Raw genomic sequence first — 23,828 nt, forward strand, 5'->3', positions numbered from 1 at the left:
TTCCCTAGAAAACAGTAAGAACAACATTGGCTACCAGAGCTTGTCTATTGTTGCTGGAGCAAAGGATTCCTCCTGACACAGTCAGTGGCTTGAAGGTGACTAAATGGCCAACATGGCCTGAAGTGCTTGACCTGAGTGTCCAACTGTCCGAGACCAAAACTGTACCTTCCTATTATAAGAGGAGCAACCAAGTACCCATAAGATATGTATGGGTGGCACAATCTAAAAAAGTCAAGTAAGCAACCTCTCACCCAGAAGTGGAGCTCTTTGCTGACTACTTGGTTGAGAACTATGTTTCTTGTTCAATTTCTTCTGGACAAGCCGGAACTGCAGGAGCAAACCTTTTGGAGTTAGACACTGACTCTTGAACTGCAGTCTTTTTTCACTCAGCAGACATTTGCTTTGAGGCAGTAGGCCAGACTAAAGCTCAGATCAGATTGTCCCACTTGTCAGAATTATTCTTTAAGATAGAATAAATATTCTTTATCCCAACTTCCTTTTGGAGTTAGACACTGACTTGAACTGCAGTCTTCTTTCATTCAGCACACATTTACTCTGGCACTGGAGGAGGGGCAAGTGTTAAGGCAGGCTTCCAGGCTGCAACTACAGACAGATATACCACCTTAGGGACAAGTCCAAGACAAAGTCACCACTAGAAAACGCTACACTCCCCAAGGACACACCCAATCATCATGATTTAGTATAGCCCTGAAGGACACATCATCCTCCAATGACAACTCCATGCATACGGATAAGCTAATGAAGGCCACGTCAATCAAACAGGTGACTCATTATGCTGGAAAACCTCTTCCTTATAAGTGCCTTAAAATTACATCTTGCAGTGCAGGTAGACGTGTCCTGGTTGGGTTTTGAACTGAGAAACCCAATACTACAAGGTTCTGACCACTAATACATTCTGCTGCTCTGTCCTTTTGATCAATTTGCACCCCTCTTCAAGAATGAGCTTCTAGCCTAAATATCATAGGAAAAAAGGGCAATGCACTCCTTTGGAAGTACTAAAATACTTGTAGTACTAACAATGAACAACTGGGGTTCTTGGTCACCCTGTGCCGCTAATAGACACAGGGTGACTTACACATAGGAGGAATCGGGGGAGCTGGACAAGGAGTTCCCGACCTCTCTAAGGTAATCTGGGTTCCACAAGCCCCCTGCCCAAAGTGACTCCTGTCACATCTTCCTTTTAGAAATTGTTTGAAGAGGGTTAAATTGGCCAATTGGCTGGTCCTGCAAGGAAAAAGCTTGCCATTGTCAGAGTAGAGATCCTTGCACAGGGAGAGTTGAAATAGTCTCCTTTAGAGTGTCTTGACTACCCGTTGCAACCTGTTGGTTGCTGTCATCTTGCTCCCTGGATGGCTGAACAAAGCAGGAAATTCATACAGGGTTTTACCAGCCAAGGCATGAGCAGCAAAGGCTTAGTTTACAGTGTGCATAATACATGCATCTAATAGCAAGTGTCCATTAGTCAGCTTCCCATACACCAGTTTTAAAAGGCTGCAGAAGGGCTGACAATCCGGGGACAGTATCAGTAAGGAAGATACTGTCCCCCTCCAGCTACAACCTGCATAGAGCAGTTACAGCATAGAGGAAACAAGTCTAAGGGTCCTTTCACACCTGTCCATTCCGCCGACTGACTCCGTTCTGCTCAGCGGGGGATCGATCCACCTATCCCCGCTGAGCAGGTGGATGACAGCTCCGTATCCGCTCTGTGTGTGGAGACGGAGCTGTCAGATCCCCGCTGTCCTCTACGGGGGAATCAGATGAGAACGGATTGCCTGTCCGTTCTAATCCGATCCCATCCGATCCGATTCCATCCGATCCATTCCGCCAGACGGATGGAAAATAGGGTTTCCATCCGTCCAGATTTGACGGACAGGATCGGATCTGATGGCAGCGGGTGTCAGCGGAGATGTCTCCGCTGACATCCTCTGCCCCATAGGGATGCATGGGGCATCTGACAAGGTCTGCCTGAAAAACTGACAGGCGGATCTGATCGGACCATACGTGTGAAAGGGGCGTCTGCAGACTTACCAAAACCATATAACATGAGGTCAAACCTAAACACTTTCAATTTGTATGCAATCCGGCAGGCCCTTGCACTACATAGAAAAGGTAAGTCTGCAGACAAAAGTCTGCAGATAATCTGCACGTGTGTATGGGGCATAACAGTTGATTGTTTGCTAGGTAAAAAAAAACCCTAAGTGGGTACCTACTGCTAAAATAATACTGACACTGCAGGTTCTCACATCAGAGCATCACTACACAGGTGATTCATTTAAACAGAGCCTCTAACACAGAAAGAAAAACCTTGCTTAAACAAACAGATATCTGTTTAGGACAGAAAGCAACTGCACCAAACTTTGATAAAATGCTGCATCGCACATCAGAGCATAGACATCTCTATAAGTTTTCATTTTAGTTATTATTTTCTTTTTTTTAACATAAGTGGAGTTACTCCCTAGCAGCCCGGTTGCCATCTGGTTCCTTCTGCTGACCTCAAGCCAAACATACAGTGCCTTGCGAAAGTATTCGGCCCCCTTGAACTTTTTGACCTTTTGCCAAATTTCAGGCTTCAAACATAAAGATATAAAACTGTAATTTTTTGTGAAGAATCAACAAGTGGGACACAATCATGAAGTGGAACAAAATTTATTGGATATTTCAAACTTTTTTAACAAATAAAAAACTGAAAAATTGGGCGTGCAAAATTATTTAGCCCCCTTAAGTTAATACTTTGTAGCGCCACCTTTTGCTGCGATTACAGCTGTAAGTCGCTTGGGGTATGTCTCTATCAGTTTTGCAGATCGAGAGACTGAAATTTTTGCCCATTCCTCCTTGCAAAACAGCTCGAGCTCAGTGAGGTTGGATGGAGAGCCTTTGTGAACAGCTGTTTTCAGTTCTTTCCACAGATTCTCGATTGGATTCAGGTCTGGACTTTGACTTGGCCATTCTAACACCTGGATATGTTTATTTGTGAACCATTCCATTGTAGATTTTGCTTTATGTTTTGGATCATTGTCTTGTTGGAAGACAAATCTCCGTCCCAGTCTCAGGTCATTTGCAGACTCCATCAGGTTTTCTTTGAGAATGGTCCTGTATTTGGCTCCATCCATCTTCTCATCAATTTTAACCATCTTCCCTGTCCCTGCTGAAGAAAAGCAGGCCCAAACCATGATGCTGCCACCACCATGTTTGACAGTGGGGATGGTGTGTTCAGAGTGATGAGCTGTGTTGCTTTTATGACAAATATAAAGTTTTGCATTGTTGCCAAAAAGTTCGATTTTGGTTTCATCTGACTAGAGAACCTTCTTCCACATGTTTGGTGTGTCTCCCAGGTGGCTTGTGGCAAACTTTAAACAACACTTTTTATGGATATCTTTAGGAAATGGCTTTCTTCTTGCCACTCTTCCATAAAGGCCAGATTTGTGCAGTATACGACTGATTGTTGTCCTATGGACAGAGTCTCCCACCTCAGCTGTAGATCTCTGCAGTTCATCCAGAGTGATCATGGGCCTCTTGGCTGCATCTCTGATCAGTCTTCTCCTTGTATGAGCTGAAAGTTTAGAGGGACGGCCAGGTCTTCGTAGATTTGCAGTGGTCTGATACTCCTTCCATTTCAATATTATAGCTTGCACAGTGCTCCTTGGGATGTTTAAAGCTTGGGAAATATTTTTGTATCAAAATCCAGTTTTAAACTTCTCCACAACAGTATCTCGGACCTGCCTGGTGTGTTCCTTGTTCTTCATGATGCTCTCTGCGCTTTAAACTGACCTCTGAGACTATCACAGTGCAGGTGCATTTATACGGAGACTTGATTACACACAGGTGGATTCTATTTATCATCATTAGTCATTTAGGTCAACATTGGATCATTCAGAGACCCTGACTGAACTTCTGGAGAGAATTTGCTGCACTGAAAGTAAAGGGGCTGAATCATTTTGCACGCCCAATTTTTCAGTTTTTTTATTTGTTAACAAAGTTTGAAATATCCAATAAATTTCGTTCCACTTCATGATTGTGTCCCACTTGTTGTTGATTCTTCACCAAAAATTACAGTTTTATATCTTTATGCTTGAAGCCTGAAATGTGGCAAAAGTTCGCAAAGTTCAAGGGGGCCAAATACTTTTGCAAGGCACTGTACTCACGTATCCTGGACCTCTTCCACAGGGCAATCAATGCATCCGCAGGGCGACCCCAGAGGTAGGAACATCCAAAGGAATGCACAGGGGGGGGTGCCGGGTGGGCCTGGGCACACCCTAATCACCCAGTGAGGCGCAGATTCCTCCTGTTGCCCATGTTTTTATAAATTATTAAATATTTGTTTGCAACAGTGTGTGTGTGTATATATATACAGTATATATATATATATATATATATATATATATATATATATATATATAAACACACACACACATGTGTGCGTGTGTGTTTGAGCTTTGGGGTGCACAACCTAAGGCAATAGGCTGCGCACACCTATGGGAACAACAGAACACACCATCATGCTAGGCACACTTTAACGGTTACCCGCTGTTAGCGGGGCACCTTACCTGGCGCAGCTGCTTGCCATTGGCAGAGCTTCCATTATTACAGGTGTCCCTCTTCTGCGTATGTGTGCCATTCACCATCTCACTGTTAGCTGAGGACTCGGGGACTACTGGAGCCATCCCAGAAACTTCTGGACACCACAAGATGCTCCCAATATCCACACGTCTTCCAAAAGATAGGAAACTTCATAGGAAATGCTCCTATGAGTGAGGAGGACAAAAAAGGAATGCAGCTTCTGGCTCAGCCGGAGAAATTATGAGAGTGGAGTCCTATAGGGTAAGAGCGAGGACAGGTTTACTTGAACATAAACTGCCATGGAGTCTTTCAGGAAAATTTAGTTAAGATATTAAAGTCATGAGGCCCATTTTACTGTATTACAAACATGAAAGCAGATACAGTATATACTGTATTTTGCTAGATAATTCTCTTTGCTTGTTTTCCTACAACATATAAGGCATCAGTTTGGTTAGGCTTGTCACCAAAAGAATATCTTAAATTGTTATGTCAAACCTCGGTCTCTTGCTATCTAAAAAAAAACTGATTGTAAGAACAAGGAAGTTGATTTTTCATTCTTTGTTTTACCACAAACATAAATCTGTCTTCTTCAAAAATGTATTGTGGTAGACCAATATTAGGCATAATATTGTTGACATACAGTATACTGTACAGTACTAGGCATATATTCAATGCACATCGTAGCGCTACCTCCAAAAGGAACCACTGCAATTCGGCCCTTACTCCCACACAGCACCTAGAGCAAGGCTCTAGGTCCAAAGTAGAGATACAAGGAGTGCTACTGGCTGACTCTATCTGCACTTAAGCTTCCCCCTGGTCCCAGACATGGGAGATATTGCACTTTACTGTCCTCTCTTTTCTTTGGGTGTCTGGCTGACTTGTACTTATTCAGTCCCCCTTTTGAAGGCTTCCCAAGGTCCAGAGTGGCTGCTGTCCTGGCCTTTCTGCTATAAAGACTGGCTAAGCCTAGCTGTGACTGAGACTAGGTGATATCCTGAAGCTTCCTCTACTTCCATCTCTCTTTCTCTCTCTCCTTGATGCAGGGGGCACAGCCCACAGCACAGGGTCCACCTCCAGACAGCTCAACCCTTGACTCCCAGACTGCTAGGCTTCTGAGTAATTTTGGATTGTCTCCCCCACCATTTGGGCCCGCCTCTCCAGGGATTGGTGGAAACTCCATAAATATTCAGGCAGCATCCTCTATCTCTCCACCCACTATGTTCTGGAAATATCCAGTTCCAGAATATAGGGGGAGGTAACAGAGCCACAGCCTTTAAAGCACTGCACACCACAATTCCTACCACAATTAACCCATGCTCCTCTGCCTACAGGGGAGCCAAACTAAATTTGCTTATACTAGCAACAGTGAGGGGGCTACAACATCCTGAATCAAACAGTAATTTAATGCCATAGCTGTTTATTGCTAGACTAGACTATTATTAGACATTAGAAGCCAAAAATATAACTAAAGGCAAAACTTTTTTTTATAGTTCTGGATAGAATGGAGAGAATGTTATTGCTGTGTGGATTCACTCTCTCTATTTGTCCTGTGTACCATTATAGTTGAAAGTGAAAGTAAAAGAAACTCTCAAATTTTGGGTTGACACTAGAACAGTAATAAAGGGGAAATCTTCCAATAGGGACCCTGGTTTTGGTGACATTGGTGACACCCCAGGATTCCCTCACTTTGGTGAGATTTCCTCTCGCTTCCTGTTTTGACTATGAGACAGGAAGTGACGGAGAACCTCCCCATAGGGGGGCAAAAAAAACCTGAAAAACTTGAAAGATATTACAACTCTCCCTTATTCTATCCAAAATGGAAAATCACAGGGGAAGATGCAGGTATCCATCACAAATGGAAGTGTTGAATAAGAAGATTCTGGTACTGGTGGGTGTAGCTTTTAAAGGCTGGATTTTCTTTACTGTGTTTCATCATAACAGACTAACTATAGGAGTTGAAAACATTCACACAATAAATTGTATGAAGATTCATTTCAATGATCTAATCATGTAAAACAAGCATCCCTGTTTGTTTATTTCATCTGCACATGATTGCATATTTGAATAGAATATTTACACAATTTTTTGTGTGAACATTCTCAAAACCTTTAGTATTTCAGCCCAATATTATCAGGTATCATCTAATTTAAATGAATAAATGGTATTCTATAACAAAGAGGCAAACATTCAAACCTTTATTATCTCTGGATTTATTATTTAAATGTTAAATGGGTTTGATGATGATTATCCAGTTAATATATCTTTATTTATACCTAATTAATAAAGTGTTACTAAGCCCACAACAGTAAAATCATTCTGTATATGCAATAAAGCATGCTTGCTATACCCACTGTGGAACGTAAGGGGTTAATCCTCTGCATTGTGTAAAAAGACTGTTGTATGCTGCATGCACAGATCCTCAGACAGTTACTGGAGTCAGGCTGTACATGCCCAGTTTGGTGTGTATTCCTAGTAAGTTGTTTTTTTTGGAGGGGGGGGGGGGAGTAAATGTTATCAGCACAGGGCCAATCAGCACTGTCCAGACAGAGGGTTAGGGGTCCTGCATCCTGATAGGACAGCTAGTGCAGTATGAAAACTCCTCCTACAAGCTTTAACCAGGCACTGATAGAAGTCACAAAGTTGCTATATACTGCTGATGAGAAAAGGTATTTAGCAGTTTATACAGTATTTACTAAAATAATTGCATTTCCATGTTCTGTGCACTGCTGTATTTAGGCCTAGGCCGACAAGGCCTAGGCCTAGGGCGGCACTTTGTGGGGGGGCGGCAAAAAAGCCGCCCCCCTGCATGAAAAATCCCCCGATCCGCTGCTAAATCCTGAAAGAAAAAAAAATGGCCGTAGTCTGCCCTACATGCGCACTGCGCATGTGCCGCCGCTCAGGAAAACCCGAACATGTTCGGCTATTCCGGGGCAGGCGGCGCGTGCGCGGGGACGTAATGGCGCCGGGCAGCGCCATTTTCAAATGGAAGGCGCCTCAAGGTAAGTGAGACTCGGACTCCTCCGCAGCAGATGCTGGTGCTGCGGGCATGGTACAGGAGATTCTCCTGTACCATGCCCGCAGCACCTGCATCGGCTGTACTTTGCTGCTCACAGCCCTGCATCTTCTGTATTATGCTGCTCAGTGCCCACAGCCCTGCATCTCCTGTACCATGCTGCCCAGTGCCCACAGCCCTGCATCTTCTGTATTATACTGCCCAGTGCCCACAGTCCTGCATCTCCTGTACCATGCTGCCCAGTGCCCACAGCCCTGCATCTCCTGTACCATGCGGCTCAGTGCCCACAGCCCTGCATCTCCATGTCTGCAGCCCCTGCACTATGCCCGCAACCCCTGCATCTCCTGTACCATGTCCGCAGCCCCTGCACAATACCAGCAACCCCTGCATCTCCTGTACATGTCTGCAGCCCCTGCACTATGCCCGCAGGCTAGCCCCGGAAGATTTTCCCACTTAATGACCAGGCCATTTTTTGCTATTCAGGACTGCATTACTTTAAAGGACAATTGCACGGTCGTGCAAAACTGTACCCTAAAAAAATGAATGTCCTTTCTTTCCCACAAATAGAACTTCCTTTTGGTGGTATTTGATCACCTGTGTGGTTTTTATTTATTGCGTTATAAATAGGGTTGAGCGGACACCTAGATGTCCGTGTTCGACGGGTTCGGCCGAACTTTAAAAAAAAGTCCGGGTCCGTGTCCCGGACTTTTACCGAACTTTTCCCGGACACCGAACCCCATTGAAGTCAATGGGGACCCGAACTTTAAGGCACTAAAATGGCTCTAAAACACCAAAGGAAAGGGCTAGAGTGCTGCAAATGGCAGCAAAACGTAATTAAGAGCATGGCAAGTGCTCTGCAAACAAATGTGGATAGGGAAATAACTTAAAACAACAAAAAAAAACAGAAAAATAAAACAATGTTCTTCTTCATCTCTGAAGGACGAGGCCCATATGGAGTAGGAGGGAGGTTGAGGTGGTGGTGGATGTGGCGGTGACATAGGCGTGCGCACAGGGTGTGCTGGGTGTGCCTGGGCACACCCTAATCACCTAGGGCACATAGCATTGCCAGTGAGGAGATGGGAAAGATCTCCCTGGGACCTGCTCTGCTCTATTTCTCCTTGCCTACAGGTACATGGCCCCGATACATTACTCTCCCTGCTGGCAAACACATGCATGTGTATTTCAACTTTGGGGTGCACACCTTAATGCAATAGGCTGCGCACACCTATGGGCGGTGTAGGTGGAAGCGGCGGTGGAGGAGGACCAGGGCCGGATTAACAGCATCATGGGCTTGGTGCTGAGGATTTTGAAGGGCCTTAAGGGCCGTGCCTTGCCATGCACCCAGAGGAGGAAGGGTGCAGCCATGCATGCCTAATTCAACATGGGATGCTGTCTCTGAAGCCCATAAACACATCCATGCATCGCCAACTGTCCCTCCTTGTCCGGCCTTCACGCTGTGTGGGGAGGTTCTGAGGGTGCTGCCTGGGGAAGCGAGCATAGAAGCCAGACTTCTGTGTTTACAAGTGACAGAAGAGCGGTAACAGTGAATATGGCCAACCCGGGGCCTATATAAAAGGTAGGGGCCTGGAGCTGCAGCTCCAATAGCCCCTACATTAATCTGGCCCTGAGGAGGAGGACGAGGTAGCCAACACTGCTTCTTTTCAAAAATTTTAAATGAGGGTACACCCCAAAAGAGTGAGAAAGAGCAAAAATGGAACAATGGGTGGGTAAGGTCGGTATCCATTGCTATTCTGCATAAGGTACGGAAAAGTCCCGTGGGATCCATGCCTGGTTCATTTTAATGAACGTGAGCTTGTCCACATTGTCTCTGGACAGGCGGCTGCGCTTGTCTGTTATAACGCCCCCAGCCGTGCTAAATACCCGTTCAGATAATACACTGGCTGCAGGGCACGCCAGCACCTCCAAGGCGTAAAGGGCAAGCTCAGGCCATGTGCCCAATTTGGAGACCCAGAAGTTGAAGGGGGCAGACCCGTCATTCACTACATGTAGGCGTGTGCACACATACTGCTCCACCATGTTGGTAAAATGCTGCCTCCTGCTAAGACGTTCCATCTGAGCTGCTGGTGCTGCTGTTTGTTGTGGCGTGCTGACAAAGCTTTTCCACATTTCGGCCATGCTAACCCTGCCTTCTGAGGTGCTGGCGGTGCCCTGGTTGCGTTGGCGACCTCCTCCTCCTCCTCCTCTGCCTTGTGCTTCCACTGTGGCCCCGCTGTCAGATGGGAATGCCAGCAGCATGGCGTCTACCAGCGTGCGCTTGTACTCGCGCATCTTGCGATCGCGCTCCAGTGAGTGAATTAAGGACGGTACGTTGTCCTTGTAACGGGGATCCAGCAGCGTGGCCACCCAGTAATCAGCACAAGTTAGAATGTGGGCAACTCGGCGGTCGTTGTGGAGACACTGCAGCATGTAATCGCTCATGTGTGCCAGGCTGCCCAGAGGCAACGAAAGGCTGTCCTCTGTGGGAGGTGTATCGTCCGTGTCCTCTGTATCCCCCCAGCCACGCACCAGTGATGGCCATGAGCTGGCCTGGGTGCCACCCTGCTGTGAACATGGTTCCATCTCCTCCTCCAGCTCCTCCTCCTCCTCATCCTCCTCATCCTCCAGAACTGTGCCCCTGCTGGACAATTGCGTCCCTGGCGTTTGCGTGTGCAGGAACCCACCCTCGGAGCCCCTTGCGAATGACTGCCCTGAAAGCCTTGGAAATGTTACCTCTTCATCCTCCTCCTCCTCCTCATCCTGTGCCACATCCTCTTCCATCATCGCCCGAATTGTTTTTCAAGGAGGCATAGAAGTGGGATAGTTAAGCTGAGAACGGCGTCATTGCCACTGGCCATGTTGGTGGAGTACTCAAAACAGCGCAACAAGGCACACAGGTCTCGCATGGAGGCCCAGTTAAATTAAATAGCGGAATAGAAAATATGATCCAAAAAAAGTGTATGTATATCACACGTACACAACCACACTGGGCCCCAATTACTATTGTTTGTACCCCTAAAAGGCTAGATGAGGAGTAGGGGGAGTATGGAACAGGCAGCACCCTCAAACCTTCAGAAGTATGAGATGAACCCCAACAACTTGGAAAGGTGGATCTCTCTCACACGTACCAACACAGACTATCCCCCAATTTAACTGATCCCCAAAGGTTTTTGATTAAATAGCGGAATAGAAAATATGATCCAAAAAAAGTGTATGTATATCACACGTACACAACCACACTAGGCCCCAATTACTATTGTTTGTACCCCTAAAAGGCTAGATGAGGAGTAGGGGGGGTATGGAACAGGCAGCACCCTCAAACCTTCAGAAGTATGAGATGAACCCCAACAACTTGGAAAGGTGGATCTCTCTCACACGTACCAACACAGACTATCCCCCAATTTAACTGATCCCCAAAGGTTTTTGATTAAATAGCGGAATAGAAAATATGATCCAAAAAAAGTGTATGTATATCACACGTACACAACCACACTAGGCCCCAATTACTATTGTTTGTACCCCTAAAAGGCTAGATGAGGAGTAGGGGGGGTATGGAACAGGCAGCACCCTCAAACCTTCAGAAGTATGAGATGAACCCCAACAACTTGGAAAGGTGGATCTCTCTCACACGTACCAACACAGACTATCCCCCAATTTAACTGATCCCCAAAGGTTTCTGATTAAATAGCGGAATAGAAAATATGATCCAAAAAAAGTGTATGTATATCACACGTACACAACCACACTGGGCCCCAATTACTATTGTTTGTACCCCTAAAAGGCTAGATGAGGAGTAGGGGGAGTATGGAACAGGCAGCACCCTCAAACCTTCAGAAGTATGAGATGAACCCCAACAACTTGGAAAGGTGGATCTCTCTCACACGTACCAACACAGACTATCCCCCAATTTAACTGATCCCCAAAGGTTTTTGATTAAATAGCGGAATAGAAAATATGATCCAAAAAAAGTGTATGTATATCACACGTACACAACCACACTAGGCCCCAATTACTATTGTTTGTACCCCTAAAAGGCTAGATGAGGAGTAGGGGGAGTATGGAACAGGCAGCACCCTCAAACCTTCAGAAGTATGAGATGAACCCCAACAACTTGGAAAGGTGGATCTCTCTCACACGTACCAACACAGACTATCCCCCAATTTAACTGATCCCCAAAGGTTTTTGATTAAATAGCGGAATAGAAAATATGATCCAAAAAAAGTGTATGTATATCACACGTACACAACCACACTAGGCCCCAATTACTATTGTTTGTACCCCTAAAAGGCTAGATGAGGAGTAGGGGGGGTATGGAACAGGCAGCACCCTCAAATCTTCAGAAGTATGAGATGAACCCCAAAAACTTGGAAAGGTGGATCTCTCTCACACGTACCAACACAGACTATCCCCCAATTTAACTGATCCCCAAAGGTTTTTGATTAAATAGCGGAATAGAAAATATGATCCAAAAAAAGTGTATGTATATCACACGTACACAACCACACTAGGCCCCAATTACTATTGTTTGTACCCCTAAAAGGCTAGATGAGGAGTAGGGGGGGTATGGAACAGGCAGCACCCTCAAACCTTCAGAAGTATGAGATGAACCCCAACAACTTGGAAAGGTGGATCTCTCTCACACGTACCAACACAGACTATCCCCCAATTTAACTGATCCCCAAAGGTTTTTGATTAAATAGCGGAATAGAAAATATGATCCAAAAAAAGTGTATGTATATCACACGTACACAACCACACTGGGCCCCAATTACTATTGTTTGTACCCCTAAAAGGCTAGATGAGGAGTAGGGGGAGTATGGAACAGGCAGCACCCTCAAACCTTCAGAAGTATGAGATGAACCCCAACAACTTGGAAAGGTGGATCTCTCTCACACGTACCAACACAGACTATCCCCCAATTTAACTGATCCCCAAAGGTTTTTGATTAAATAGCGGAATAGAAAATATGATCCAAAAAAAGTGTATGTATATCACACGTACACAACCACACTAGGCCCCAATTACTATTGTTTGTACCCCTAAAAGGCTAGATGAGGAGTAGGGGGGGTATGGAACAGGCAGCACCCTCAAACCTTCAGAAGTATGAGATGAACCCCAACAACTTGGAAAGGTGGATCTCTCTCACACGTACCAACACAGACTATCCCCCAATTTAACTGATCCCCAAAGGTTTTTGATTAAATAGCGGAATAGAAAATATGATCCAAAAAAAGTGTATGTATATCACACGTACACAACCACACTAGGCCCCAATTACTATTGTTTGTACCCCTAAAAGGCTAGGAGTAGGGGGAGTATGGAACAGGCAGCACCCTCAAACCTTCAGAAGTATGAGATGAACCCCAACAACTTGGAAAGGTGGATCTCTCTCACACGTACCAACACAGACTATCCCCCAATTTAACTGATCCCCAAAGGTTTTTGATTAAATAGCGGAATAGAAAATATGATCCAAAAAAAGTGTATGTATATCACACGTACACAACCACACTAGGCCCCAATTACTATTGTTTGTACCCCTAAAAGGCTAGATGAGGAGTAGGGGGAGTATGGAACAGGCAGCACCCTCAAACCTTCAGAAGTATGAGATGAACCCCAACAACTTGGAAAGGTGGATCTCTCTCACACGTACCAACACAGACTATCCCCCAATTTAACTGATCCCCAAAGGTTTTTGATTAAATAGCGGAATAGAAAATATGATCCAAAAAAAGTGTATGTATATCACACGTACACAACCACACTAGGCCCCAATTACTATTGTTTGTACCCCTAAAAGGCTAGATGAGGAGTAGGGGGGGTATGGAACAGGCAGCACCCTCAAACCTTCAGAAGTATGAGATGAACCCCAACAACTTGGAAAGGTGGATCTCTCTCACACGTACCAACACAGACTATCCCCCAATTTAACTGATCCCCAAAGGTTTTTGATTAAATAGCGGAATAGAAAATATGATCCAAAAAAAGTGTATGTATATCACACGTACACAACCACACTGGGCCCCAATTACTATTGTTTGTACCCCTAAAAGGCTAGATGAGGAGTAGGGGGAGTATGGAACAGGCAGCACCCTCAAACCTTCAGAAGTATGAGATGAACCCCAACAACTTGGAAAGGTGGATCTCTCTCACACGTACCAACACAGACTATCCCCCAATTTAACTGATCCCCAAAGGTTTTTGATTAAATAGCGGAATAGAAAATATGATCCAAAAAAAGTGTATGTATATCACACGTACACAACCACACTAGGCCCCAATTACTATTGTTTGTACCCCTAAAAGGCTAGATGAGGAGTAGGGGGGGTATGGAACAGGCAGCACCCTCAAACCTTCAGAAGTATGAGATGAACCCCAACAACTTGGAAAGGTGGATCTCTCTCACACGTACCAACACAGACTATCCCCCAATTTAACTGATCCCCAAAGGTTTTTGATTAAATAGCGGAATAGAAAATATGATCCAAAAAAAGTGTATGTATATCACACGTACACAACCACACTAGGCCCCAATTACTATTGTTTGTACCCCTAAAAGGCTAGGAGTAGGGGGAGTATGGAACAGGCAGCACCCTCAAACCTTCAGAAGTATGAGATGAACCCCAACAACTTGGAAAGGTGGATCTCTCTCACACGTACCAACACAGACTATCCCCCAATTTAACTGATCCCCAAAGGTTTTTGATTAAATAGCGGAATAGAAAATATGATCCAAAAAAAGTGTATGTATATCACACGTACACAACCACACTAGGCCCCAATTACTATTGTTTGTACCCCTAAAAGGCTAGATGAGGAGTAGGGGGAGTATGGAACAGGCAGCACCCTCAAACCTTCAGAAGTATGAGATGAACCCCAACAACTTGGAAAGGTGGATCTCTCTCACACGTACCAACACAGACTATCCCCCAATTTAACTGATCCCCAAAGGTTTTTGATTAAATAGCGGAATAGAAAATATGATCCAAAAAAAGTGTATGTATATCACACGTACACAACCACACTAGGCCCCAATTACTATTGTTTGTACCCCTAAAAGGCTAGATGAGGAGTAGGGGGGGTATGGAACAGGCAGCACCCTCAAACCTTCAGAAGTATGAGATGAACCCCAACAACTTGGAAAGGTGGATCTCTCTCACACGTACCAACACAGACTATCCCCCAATTTAACTGATCCCCAAAGGTTTTTGATTAAATAGCGGAATAGAAAATATGATCCAAAAAAAGTGTATGTATATCACACGTACACAACCACACTAGGCCCCAATTACTATTGTTTGTACCCCTAAAAGGCTAGGAGTAGGGGGAGTATGGAACAGGCAGCACCCTCAAACCTTCAGAAGTATGAGATGAACCCCAACAACTTGGAAAGGTGGATCTCTCTCACACGTACCAACACAGACTATCCCCCAATTTAACTGATCCCCAAAGGTTTTTGATTAAATAGCGGAATGGAAAATATGATCCAAAAAAAGTGTATGTATATCCCACGTACACAACCACACTAGGCCCCAATTACTATTGTTTGTACCCCTAAAAGGCTAGGAGTAGGGGGAGTATGGAACAGGCAGCACCCTCAAACCTTCAGAAGTATGAGATGAACCCCAACAACTTGGAAAGGTGGATCTCTCTCACACGTACCAACACAGACTATCCCCCAATTTAACTGATCCCCAAAGGTTTTTGATTAAATAGCGGAATAGAAAATATGATCCAAAAAAAGTGTATGTATATCACACGTACACAACCACACTAGGCCCCAATTACTATTGTTTGTACCCCTAAAAGGCTAGATGAGGAGTAGGGGGAGTATGGAACAGGCAGCACCCTCAAATCTTCAGAAGTATGAGATTGTGTTCACTGTACCCCACAAAGATTGAGTTCACTGCACCCCACAATGATTGTGTTCACTGCACCCCACAAAGATTGTGTTCACTGCACCTCACAAAGATTGTGTTCACTGTACCCCCCAAAGATTGTGTTCACTGCACCCCACAAAGATTCTGTTCACTGTACCCCACAAAGATTGTGTTCACTGCACCCTAAAAGGATGTTGTTCACTGCACCCCACAAAGATTGTGTTCACTGCACCCTAAAAGGATGTTGTTCACTGCACCCCAAAAAGATTGTGTTCACTGTACCCCCCCAAAGATTGTGTTCACTGCACCCCACAAAGATTGTGTTCTCTGCACCCCAAAAAGATTGTGTTCACTGTACCCCCCAAAGATTGTGTTCACTGCACCCCAAAAAGATTGTGTTCACTGTACCCCCCAAAGATTGTGTTCACTGCACCCCACAAAGATTCTGTTCACTGTACCCCACAAAGATTGTGTTCACTGCACCCCAAAAAGATTGTGTTCACTGTACCCCCCCAAAGATTGTGTTCACTGCACCCCACAAAGATTCTGTTCACTGCACCCCACAAAGGATTTTGTTCACTGCACCCCAAAAAGATTGTGTTCACTGCACCCCAAAAAGGATTTTGATCACTGCACCCCAAAAAGGATGTTGTTCACTGCACCCCAAAAATGATTTTGTTCACTCCACCCCAAAAAGATTGTGTTCACTGCACCCCACAAAGATTGTGTTCACTGCACCCCAAAAAGATTGTGTTCACTGTACCCCCCAAAGATTGTGTTCACTGCACCCCACAAAGATTCTGTTCACTGTACCCCACAAAGATTGTGTTCACTGCACCCCAAAAAGATTGTGTTCACTGCACCCCAAAAAGGATGTTGTTCACTGCACCCCAAAAAGGATGTTGTTCACTCCACCCCAAAAAGATTGTGTTCACTGCACCCCAAAAAGATTGTGTTCACTGCACCCCACAAAGGATTTTGTTCACTGCACCCCAAAAAGATTGTGTTCACTGCACCCCAAAAAGGATGTTGTTCACTGCACCCCAAAAAGGATTTTGTTCACTGCACCCCAAAAAGATTGTGTTCACTGCACCCCACAAAGGATTTTGTTCACTGCACCCCACAAAGATTGTGTTCACTGCACACCAAAAAGGATTGTGTTCACTGCACCCCAAAAAGATTTTGTTCACTGCACCCCAAAAAGATTGTGTTCACTGCAGCCCAAAAAGATTGTGTTCACTGCAGCCCAAAAGATTGTGTTCACTGCAGCCCAAAAAGATTGTGTTCACTGCAGCTCACACACAGAAAAATGGATGTGGATCACTGACACCTGCCTATCTCCAATCCCACACCACACAGCAATATCGATTGTAGTTTGTAGAACACAGTTTCCCTAAAATTCAGCAGACTCTGTCCCTAACAGGATTGAGAAGAGATCGTAGATCAGGATTGAGTGCAGATTCACCCCACCCCCCACACAGCAATATCGATTGTAGTTTGTAGAAGACACTGACCCTATAATTCAGCAGACTCTATCCCTAAAATGCCTACAACTCGCCCTGCCTAAACACTCCGACCTGTCCCTCAATTCTATCCGGACACAAATGGTTTTTTCCTGCCTATCTTTCCCTAATCAGCAGCCAGCACATTGATGTGTGCTCTGTCCCTTAGCTAAGCAGCAGAATGACGCTGCTGCGGCGGCTGCCTCGAACTTATAAAGACTTGGTCACATGCTTCAGACGGCCAATCACAGCTACTAAGACATTTGCAGGCATGGCTGGGATGGCTTAAGGCACACCAGTTAAACGATTGTTGATTGGCTGTTGAAAGCCCGCCATGAAAAGAGCGCCAAAGCATGCAAAACCCGGAAATAAAACGACCGAACACGGATTTTTACCCGAACATACAGTAAAGTGTCCGTGTCCGTGTTCGGGTAAAAAAAATCCAATTATTCGGTACGAACACGAATAATACAGTCCGTGTTCGCTCAACACTAGTTATAAACAAAAAAAGAGCAACAATTCGGAAAAAAAAAATATTGTTTTTCACATTCTGCTATATTTAGGCCAATTTGTTTTCTGCTACATATTTTGGTAAATAAAAATCTCAATAAGTGTATATTGATTGGTTTGTGCAAAAGTTATTGTGTCTACAAACTAGGGTAAAGATTTATGTCATTTTTATTTTTTTTATTTTTATTTTACTAGTAATAGCGTCAATCTGCGATTTTTAGCGGGACTGCGACATTGCGGCAGACAGATCGGACCCCTAACTGACATTTTTGACACTTTTGTGAGGACCAGTGACATTACTACAGTAATCAGTGCTACAAATATGCCCTGTTACTGTAATAATGACACTGGGAGGGAAGGGGGTTAACCCAGGGGGTGATCAAAGGGTTAAGTGTGAGCCTAGGTGGTGTTTTCTAACTGTATGGGGGAGGGGCTTGTGAAATGACCATAGAGACCTGTGTTCCTATATAGAAGGATCACAGGCTCTCTGTGATCATTTCAGGGAGAACCACGGTCAGCTGTATTTACAACAGCAGGCCGTCGTTCTCTCTCAGCGGGGAGCGATTGCGGGCACCCGGCGACAATTGCGGCCGCTAGTCCCGTGGATTGGCATCCCCGTTGCCTAGTGGGGGCCCCCAGGGGCGCTCCCACGAGCCAACGTACCCATACAAAACAACGAAATATACAAGTAGGCACTTTGTACCCACTTTTAATGTAGAGAGGAAGAGGTGGAGCCTAAAGAGGAAGGGGTGTGGTTTACAGGTGATAGGGGGGTCTGAAACAGGAAGGGGTGTGGCATTGACAGGAAGGGGTGGGTCGTAGGTAAATTAGGGGGTGCACGAGTTTAGTCCGGCCTAGGGCAGCACAAAACCTAAATACACCACTGGTTCTGTGTACTGTGGGAGACCAGATATAGTGAATGCAGGTCTTGGGTTTAGTAACACTTTAAGGGTCTGTGTTGATGGCATAATTTTAGAACCAATTAGAAATGCTTCTGTGTAAATTGACAGGTGCATTTGACCTGCAGATGAATTTATTCTGAACTGCTTTGAGTGAGTTTTGCATTCCCGTAGACTTGTGTGGAAATGCAAAACCTGTTTGAAGCAGACAAAAGCCTGTTTACACAGGTCGTATTCAGTCCTTAAATGATACATTCCATTTAAACAAACTCTAATCAGCATTTGGTCTGACTACGTCTATGTTTTGAGGAAGGTCTTCTTCCCTCTCACAATTCTCTTTGGGTTCTTTTGTTTTGCTCTTCTCTTTTTTAAAAGAGAAGTTTGGGGGGGTTTTTTTCATTTTTCTTTTTAAAATCATACTTACCTAGGAGGATGCCTCATTTGTTCGCTGCTGAATTTATTCCCGGCTGGTTCTAAGAGTGAGAACCAAGCGATCAAGGACCTCTCGATTCTCAATGCTCCCTGAGCAGAAAGCTGGTGATTGTCAGTCACCGCTGTCTGCTTCCCCCCCCCCCCCCATCCCCCCATGCTCATTGGAGCACTGGGTTGTGGAGGGGGCAGGAGCAGCTGCCTCAAGTTCTCAGCAATTCACTGAGAAGCTGAGCCAGGTGCTGGTCCAGGGTTGTGGGTGCATCCTGACTATATTGTTGCGATCTTGCCCCAGCCTGGACCGGCTTTGTCAAATCAGCAGACAGTGGGCTTCGGTTTTGTCTGCTAAAAATGAGTCACAGGTGTGCAGAACGAACTGCAAACTAGCTTCGGCTGTACTTCTCCTTTAAGCCTTTTTTACATTTACTGCTTTATTGGTAGTGTTGAGTTTTTTTTTTTTTTTGATTATAAACTTTTATTGAAAAATATATTCAAGTACAAATAGAATAGTAAATGTAAAATTTACATAAAGGTGTTTCATCAATAAAACATTTCAAGTAATAGGTATGTGAAAAAGCATAAAAGCGATAAAAACAAAAATTAAACAAAATAGAAAATGTATATTCGTCCTTGATGGAAATATAACGTTATATGAATAATGAAATATCTAAGAGTTGGATGAGCAAGTTAACAGAATACGTGAGATATAGTCGATAAGAAGGTTACCTCTTTCACCTCAGTAGGAGGCGCCCAACTAACTTAAACCATGAATATGGTGTGGTGGAAAACCGAGATATTGTGTAATTGTAAAGACAACATATGTTGGTTGCATGCAATATTTATGTGGTTAAGGAACATTTGTATATATACCAAGGAGTCCATTTTTGGTCAAATTTGGTCTTAGTGTCCGTGATGGTATGATGGTATTGTTCCATTAGTCTTATATCTTCTATTCTACTGATGATCTGATCAAAGGGTATAAAAGCTTCTTTCCAGTGTTTGGAGATAACCCATAACATAGCAATGCAAATGGTGTGTGTTAGGCGTGTGAGATCTGTGGTGATTTCTGGAATATTTTTGAAAAGTAGACATTGCAGGTGCAAGAGTGGGAATTTACATCCTGTAACTCTCTCTATTAGATTGAATACTTCCTGCCAGACATCTTTAACTTTGGGGCATTCCCAGAAAATATGCAATAGAGAGCCCACTTCATCACACCCTCTGAAACAATTTGGGGAGACCTCAGGGTAGAATTTATTCAATTTTTTGGGGGTATAATACTATCTCGTGAATATTTTAACAGCCGTTTCCCTCACACCTAGGGATTTGGTTGTCTTACACATATTTATCCACATGTCTCGCCAGTCGGCTATCGAAATAGCAGTCTGTAGTTCCGACTCCCATTTAACCATGTAACTAAGTTTTGTATCCGGATCCCAGTTGTTAAGTAAGGAATATATTGTAGAGATATGCCCCGTACTTGAGATATCTTTTAGACAAATATGTTCATATGTGCTGAGAGGAGATCCTGAAGGCTTAGGGTAGTGTGATTCAAAGAAGTTTTTGATAAGGTCATAATTGAGTTTTTCCGATAGTGGGATCTTTTTGGTGTGTAGTAATGTCTCAAAAGAGAGGAAAGTCCCACCATCATATAGGTCTAGTAATGAAGCCAAATTATTTTCGGACCACCATGCGAATCTCTCGGGGGTAATAAATGCTTCAGAAAATCTGGGGTTTCCTAAGAAGGAGGCACCGAGAGGGGGAAGAGATGCGAAGGGCCATTTTTTAATGACAAGTCTCCACACCCTGAGAGCATCAGAAACAATTTTATTACGGGAGGAGATTTTGCGTATAGGGACTATGTGGTCCCATAGTAGCCCTGCTAAGTGATATGGGGCGACTGAGTTTTTCTCGAAGTTGATCCAAGGCAGATCTGAGGAACGATCATGCCAATGAGCCATTTGGGCCAGTCTACTACTGATATAGTAAAACCATATATTAGGAAGGCCCAGACCTCCAGTACGTTGGTGATGATATAGTATGTTCGCTGCGTACCTGGGTTTTTTGTTGCCCCAAACGAATTTATTGATTATAGATTGTAACTTGGTGATGTATGTTTTGGTAAGGTAAATGGGAAGCGCATGGAACAGGTATATAAATTTCAGAAGAATGGTCATTTTGATCGCTGTGATCTTACCTAGAAAAGATAGCTGATAAGAGGACCACATTTGGAGCATACCTCGTATCTTGTCAAGCAACGGAGGGTAGTTCGACTTAAAAATAGGGTTGTAATTTTTATTAAGTTGAATTCCCAGATACAAAATCTTCTCAGGGGCCCAGACAAACGGGAAAAGGGTCTTCAAATGTAGGGTGTCAGACTCTGAGAAGTTAATTGGTAAGGCTACCGATTTAGATAAATTAATACTAAGACCTGAAACCCCTGCAAAGTTTTCTAAAGTATTCAATAGATTGGGTAATGAGGTGAAAGGGTCTGGTATGTACATGAGAGCGTCATCAGCATATAAGTTTATTTTGAATGTCTCTGAGTTCTTTCTATATCCTGAAATTCCAGGGTGTCTTTAAATCGCAATCGAGAGTGGTTCGATAGGAAGGGCAAATAGAAGTGGTGATAAGGGACAGCCCTGTCTTGTGCCCCTACCCAAAGGGAAAAAAGATGAGTTACAGCCCGAGATCTTAATTCTCGTTTTAGGATTTTTATATAGAGCAGAAAAGCCATTTAGAAATTCGTTAGAGAAGCCGAATCTGGGTAGTAATTTTCCAAGATAGCTCCAAGTGACGCTGTCAAAAGCCTTGTGTATGTCCAGTCCTAATAGTAACAATTGTTTTTTAGATAAATTTGCGTCTTGTATAACGTTGCATGCAAGTCGGATGTTATCCGTAATTTGACGGTTGGGGATAAATCCTGACTGCGATGAGGAGATGAGTTTTGAGATAATTTGAGATAATCTAGAAGCGAAGATTTTACTGAATAATTTAAGGTCGTTGTTAATAATCGAAATTGGCCTAAAGTTTTGGGGGCAAGAGAGATCTTTGTTCGGTTTGGGGAGAAGAGTCATGTTTGCTAGGGACATTTCTTCTGGGAAGTCGTTGCCCTTAAGTATGTGATTGAAGAGTATTGTAAGTTTAGGGGATAGAATAGGAGTAAACTTTTTATAGTATGAAGCACTGAAGCCATCTGGGCCCGGTGCAGATGAATTACGAAGGGTTTTAATCATATGGGTTACTTCGGTTTCTGTGATGGGGGCATTTAACTGCTCTATATCCGAGGGAGAGAGTGTTGGGATAGGGATCTCATCAAACCAGGTTTGAGAGTGTATAGGCGTGGCGTCTGGGGGGGAGGAAAGTAGTGTAGAATAAAATTTTTCAAAAATGCTCAAGACCTCCTTGGGATGAGAGGTGGTCATTCCTGGTGGTGTATTTAATTTATATATGTGAGGGGGTTTTATCGTTTGGTTCAATTTCCTTGCCAGCATTGTGGAAGCAGTGTTTCCATATAGTAGGAATTTGGATCTTGAGTGTCTGAGGGATTTCTCTGCATAATCTGAGAGAATGTTATTTAATTCTATTCTCTTTTGGTCGATTAATAGTCTGGTGGATTGATCATGTAATGTATTATGGTTTCTATATAATAATTGTAATTCCCTGGTGAGATCTTGAATCTTAGCGGTACGTGCACGTTTTTTTTTAACCGCTAATGAGATTAGTTTACCCCTTATATAGGCCTTGTGAGTGACCCATGTGTTTGGGATTGAGGTGTCCTCAGCGGGGTTTAATCTAAAAAATTTGGATATGGAATCGGAGAGTTCCTGAGAATCTATTGGGTTAGCTAACAGGGAGTCATTAAGTCTCCATGAGAAGGGAGTAGGAGAGAGACCTATCCCTGATGTGTCATAAAGCACCATATGGTGGTCAGACCACACACATGGAACAATGCTAGCAGAGATCGAATTGGCTAAGACCACTTGTGAGCAATAAATGTAGTCAATCCTAGCTGAAGAATTGTGTGGGTTAGAGTAGAACGTAAACTCTTTGGAGCCCATATTAAGACATCTCCATGTATCTACCAACTGCAAATTATTGAGTCTACGCTCTAAGGATCTGGGGAACGTCTTGGAAGCCGAGTTTGGGTTGCTCCTATCCATGGTGGGATGAGAGACTATATTGAAGTCACCGCCTAGGATATTGTGGGAAGAGTGATGTTTTTCCAATATGTTAAAAAAATCATAGAAAAATTTAACTGTGGCTCCATTAGGGGCATATATATTGGCTATTGTTAATTCCTTTCCCAGAATGCGTCCCTTAATTATTATAAAGCGACTTTCAGTGTCCCTATACACTTCTTGGACATCTAGTGGGAAAGAATTATGAACGAATATTGCTACGCCTCTACTTTTAGAGGAGTGTGTGGTATAAAAGGCCTGGTTATATGTCTTATGGAAGTATTTGGGGTGATTGTGTTCAGCAAAATGCGTCTCTTGGAGCAATAGGATTTTGGCATCCAAACGCTTGAACTGGTGAAAAGCTTTCCTGCGTTTATAAGGGGAATTGAATCCCTGCACGTTATGTGAGATTATTCTGATGGTCATTTTGAGGTGAGAAAGTTAAAGTTACTATGGTGGAGTTTTAGGGTGATCAAGGTGTCTAAGAACACGTCCGTGGAGTTTAGAATTCGGAGGGGCCGTGGAGTAAGTGAGGGCGGACCTGGGGGATGCAGGTCTAGGTTGTGTAACTCAGGGAGATCTTGTGTCCGGGAGAGGTTTACCCAAGCACATGCTAGTAAAAGGCATTCTGGATAACTGTAGGCATTGAAACGTCTGTGGATATACGTTAATAAATAAAGAAAACTCAAAAAAGCAAAACTATAAAGATCAAAGCTTAACAAGTAAGATAAACCATGGATCAGTAAACCGTTAAGGTACTGATAAAAGAGTAACATAAATGAAGGATGAACTCCTTCTAAACAGGCGACCGAGAGCCAGCAGCAGAGCAAAAGGAGCGA

Source organism: Pelophylax lessonae, assembly GCF_965119305.1.
Source record: "Pelophylax lessonae genome assembly, chromosome: 1".
NCBI lineage: Eukaryota > Metazoa > Chordata > Amphibia > Anura > Ranidae > Pelophylax > Pelophylax lessonae.